Raw genomic sequence first — 5,158 nt, 5'->3', positions numbered from 1 at the left:
ATCCAGGGGAAACATGGGGAACAAAGACCCAGTGGTCCAGTGAACAAGTTTTGCCATCTCAATAAGGAGAGAAAAAAGGGAGAAAAAGGTTACGAGTGTAAAATTGGCAACTATTTCTAAAACAGACCTGAACCAGGGAATAGGAGGAAACATCCTGAATGGCCGGACAGATGTGTACTTTAGCAGAAGGAAAGCTTTGGTGACACAGTGAAGGTGGAAGAAGGAGAGATGGGAGGGGCAGACTGCCTTATGGGGTCCCACAGGGTAAAAGACACACTGATCTGTTTCCCCAGCCACTGGTATGTAAACACACAGTACAGAGGAAATCTCAAAAATAGAACCCAGGTTAATGAGAAGACAGAGCCCAGGATGGGAGAGTTTTAGATATTTGGGGTACAGTCTCACCTCTGCTGCTAAAACACTGCACAACTTAGAACTTTACACTTTAACTCTCTGGGCCTCAGTTTCCTAATTTGTAATGTGAGGCATGTGGATGAGATATAGCTAACACTTCCTGAGTATTCACTCTGAGTCAGGGACTTAATTGTGAGCATTTGGTGCTCATGAAATGGTTTCTGCTCGTATTATTGCCACCTCTGATGAAAGCCTGAGGTGATTTCCACAGAGTCATAAAGCTGGTCAGTGTCAGAGCCATGGTCCCAGCCTCACAGTCTAGCTTCCGTGTCCTTGCTGGCCTTTCTCTGCTTTGGTTCCAACACACGGTCCCGGAACAAATGGAGAGAGAAGTAGACACACACAGTAATCAAAGCCTTAACAGCTACTCAGAGAAGCCTTTCCAGAGATCACGATTAAGCTGGGTTTTGTAGCAGGGATAAATATTAACTGTGGGGATAAAGAACAGTAGAAAAGGAAATTAATGTTAATTATAAAGACAGATGGAGGGAAATTAGTGATGTATGATGGTCATGGACAAGCCATTTTTCTACAGCTGAAGCCAGAACTGTATTGTAATGCTCAGGAGTAAAACACCTGAGGTGATGGTCAGGACAGAGACTTCCAGAAATAATGTCATGAAAAATAATTGAGAGAACTAAGAGTGTTAGTCAGGAGGAAAATGAGACCCCTAAAGGGATATGATCACTACTCCCATAGCTAAAGGGTTGTCACTGATAAAAAGAACCCCTTGCTGGTGTCAGCAGGGGACACTTCCAGAGCTAGGGCTGCATGAGTCAAGGAGGCATATCTGGTTCATTTCTGAGTAAGAAGGTTCTTGACAATGAAGACACGTAGCAAGAGAGCAGCCTGAGCTGTGTCTGAGGGTTTCTTATAACTGGATCTTGACTGTGGGGACTAGACATATATCCCAGGTTTATATAAAAAGTTCACAGAATTGGGTGCAAGTTGAGAAAGGAGATTCCTGAGCTTCTTCTAATATAAAGATTGTCTGCTTGTCTCAGCCTAGCTGGAAGGTTTCAGCACTACGTGCTCTCAGATTAAATGACAGAGCTTCACACAGATAATGGGGACAGTTGTTCTTAGAACATTCTGGAAGAGTGGAGACCTCATCACTCTCTCACTGAGTTGGAGCTCTACTTAGCCTCTTAATCAAATTCTCATGCAATCATGACAAAGAAAACCCCAATATCTGGGATCATCCTATGCCTGTCCCAAAGGCTTCACAACTGATTATCATAAATAAATCTCTACACTTTTAATTAATAATATTAAAAAAATACTTCATTGCATCTAAGCAAACACTATTTGAGGCCAATATAGGAGGGGCTGGATAGAACACTTTTCATTGGTTTTTGTTTTTTCCTGAAATAGTCATGAGAATGCTTTTCAGGTAAGTGATTTCTGAGGCTGTTGTTCTCATGTGGGTTAAATAAATGGCTTGATCTTTTTGTGCCTCCCTTTCTTTTTCCATAAAATGACAGGATTAGGTGAGATGAGCTCTAAATCACTTCTTGACTTAGCAGACTGTGTATGAACCTTCAGGTGTCCTTGAATTGGGACATATCTTAGGTCACTTCTCCTCCTGCCTCCTGCTTTCCTCCATCCGATGATCACTATGCTTAAGGGTTTGCTACTCATTTCTTCAAGCCAATATTTTCAGCTTTGTGCAGAAACACAAATATGGCCTCTTTGGGGCATTTCCCTTTTGTCAAATTCTTTCTGTTCACAATTTCAGGATGTGTGAATCCGATTCCCCCTGGCCAATGACAAGACAGAACCAGAGCATGATCACTGAATTCATCCTTATAGGCTTCTCAAAACTGGGGGATCTGCAGATCCTTCTCTTCTTCATCTTCCTCCTGGTTTACCTGACCACTCTGATGGCCAATGCCACCAGCATGACTGTCATTTGGCTAGACAGAACTTTGCACACTCCTATGTACTTTTTTCTCTTTGTCCTCTCCTGCTCTGAAACGTGCTACACCTTGGTCATTGTACCAAAAATGCTGACCAACCTGCTTTCCACAAGTCAGACTATTTCTTTCTCTGGGTGTGCTGCTCAGCTCTTCTTCTTCGTGGGCTTGGCTTGTACCAACTGTTTTCTAATTGCTGTAATGGGGTATGATCGTTATGTTGCCATCTGCAACCCTCTCAACTACACACTCGTTGTCAGCCGAGCCACCTGTGTGCAACTAGTTCTAGCCTCCAGCTGCTGTGGCTTCTTGATCTCTGTGGTTGTCAATGTCTTGGTGTTTAGTGTGCCCTTCTGTGCCTCCAATCAGATCAATGATTTTTTCTGTGATATTTCCCCAGTCATGAAACTAGGCTGCACTGACACCAACCTGAAGGAGATGGTCATCTTCTTCCTCAGCATTCTGGTCTTGCTGGTCCCCTTTTTGCTGATCTTCATCTCCTATGTTTTCATTGTCTCCACCATCCTCAAGATTGCATCAGCTGAGGGACAGCGCAAGGCCTTTGCCACCTGTGCCTCCCACCTCACAGTGGTCATCGTCCACTATGGCTGTGCCTCCTTCATCTACCTGAGGCCCACATCCCTATACTCCTCAGATAAGGACCGGCTCATGGCAGTGACCTACACTGTGATCACCCCACTGCTCAACCCTCTTGTCTACACACTGAGAAATAAAGAAGTGAAGACTGCTCTGAGTAAGGTTCTCAGCACGTAGTCATTCCCCAAAACTGTATGAGTGACTGGTAAATCAAAAGAGTTATATTCATGATAGAAATAAAGACTTCAAGTTACTTTGATTTTTTTTTTATTGGGAAGTCTTTATTTGTGGTTAGCCTATATTGGTTGCAGTGGTTATATCCATTGGTCCCCGGTAAGTTATGTGAATGTGAAAACTCTCAAGCACTCAAGTCATGCTATTTTCATGCACTGGAAGTGTAGGTTTTCTCAGCTGACACTACAACTGATGCATTATCCTTCCGAGAATGCCTAGCCCATTGATCCTCTTCTCACACTGAAGGACACCGTGGAGAAGGTGTTTAAGTTTCTCGATGATTTTCTCTATATTTTGAGGTTTCCAAAGAAATATTTATAATAAATAAATTATTTATAGATAAAAAGAATGAATTCACTTATAGTTAAATGAGGAGGGAATTCAAGTTCTAAAAGACTGATGGTAGAGTAGAAAATATAGACTGTGGACTTACAGAAACCTGGGTTTGAATCTTGATTTGGATCATTTTCTAGCTAAATGCCATGAGCCAGGGTTAACCCCTCTTGTGGTCGGTTATCCCTTGTGTAACATGAGACTCTCAATACCTCTTGAGTGGAGCATTTAAAAAACTCAGTAAATTAGTAGATGCAAAGCAATCCCAAGCTTGTCTGATAGAAGGCATAAGCATTACAAAATATTGTCACCTTTCATCCCACCCTCCTCCTCTTTCTTTCTTCTATAAACTAGGATTGTACTAAATGTCAGATATGGTGGGAAAGTAAGTTGACTACTCAAGAGCTCTGTTGATACACCTATTCCTGTGTGCAAAGTAGTAAACTAAGTGTTGTCGGTAAAGAGTGACATGCACCCACCCCTCTCTTTCGTGTCCCATTATAAGAAGTGACCAAATTTCAATTACCTGTTCCAGTATCTCATACGTATTCCACTGAGTACTCTGGGTTTTGTTAAAGGTGTGTTTCAATAAAACAACTGCATTTTATGTAGTAATTTCGTAATTATTCATTCCTCAGCATTTCACTTGAACACACACTAGGCTTTCAAAAAAATCTTTGTTCAATTAATAAATGATGATAAAAGGCAGTTCTTTGAGATCTCCTAATTTACCTGTAAATATAAATTATCACCAAACTGAATGGATTTTTTCCCAGATCTTCGTGGTACTTTTGTTGTTTTTTACGAGAAAGCGAATGTATGAGTGGGAGTGGGAGTGCCAGAGGGAGAGAAAGAGGGAGAATCTTAAGCAGGATCCGTGCTAAGTGCAGAACCCACCGTGGGGCTTGATTTCATGACCCTGAGGTCATGACCTGAGCCAAAATCAAGAGTTGGATGCTTAACTGACTTAACCACCCAAGAACCTTTCAGTGTAACTTTAATATTGATTTAATAAGATATTGAATAAAGATTTATTTTATATGATCAACTCAGAATATGCTTCTACTGTTATTTTTTTATCTAACAAATAATTATTTAGCATCTGTCACTCAATAGGCACAATGAGGGTAACAGAGAGATGAGAAATATTGCAAACTAGAAAAAGAATTATAACACAGTGTGATAAGTAATTACTTGGGATACAATGGCTGTATATGTGTAAGAATCTACCTCAATCTTAGAGAAATCAAAAAAGACTTCGTGGAGTAAGTAATATTGAAATTGAGATCTGAAAAATAAGTAAAAACTGAGGAAGTAGTGAGTGGTGAAGAGTGGGGAGGTGCAGAGACTCAGAGAAGGATGGCAGAGCTTCGATGAGTATATTTATGTGTTCCATAGGCCCTGAAAACAGAAATCCAGGGTGACAGACAGAGGTGAGAACATAAGGCAGAAATGGAACCCCCTCAGGAAGAACTTTCTGGTTTAAATTAAGACAGCCAGATTGAACCCAACTATATTACCAAACGGGGTTTATCCAAGGGTGGCTTGACAACATATTTTATATTTCAAAATTACTATATGTATGGCAAAACAGGATAGACGAAGTGATAGATATTGATTAAATTAGATCAGTAGATAGAACAGATGGGAGTAGATACAGGATA

General features: G+C 41.0%; 1 pseudogene; it reads left to right on the top strand.

Annotated features, from left to right (window-relative positions):
- Nucleotides 1-2,180: 2,180 nt before the first annotated feature.
- On the top strand, nucleotides 2,181-3,125 carry LOC114199203 (olfactory receptor 10T2-like; annotated as a pseudogene).
- Nucleotides 3,126-5,158: the final 2,033 nt, after the last annotated feature.

The sequence above is a fragment of the Eumetopias jubatus genome, unplaced genomic scaffold (genome assembly GCF_037043125.1).
Source record: "Eumetopias jubatus isolate StellerSeaLion01/CBP00866 unplaced genomic scaffold, mEumJub1_p1.0 scaffold_12, whole genome shotgun sequence".
In the NCBI taxonomy this organism is placed as follows: Eukaryota; Metazoa; Chordata; class Mammalia; order Carnivora; family Otariidae; genus Eumetopias; species Eumetopias jubatus.
The sequence above is the reverse complement of the archived record's forward strand: the minus strand, read 5'-3'. Positions and strand labels throughout refer to the sequence as shown.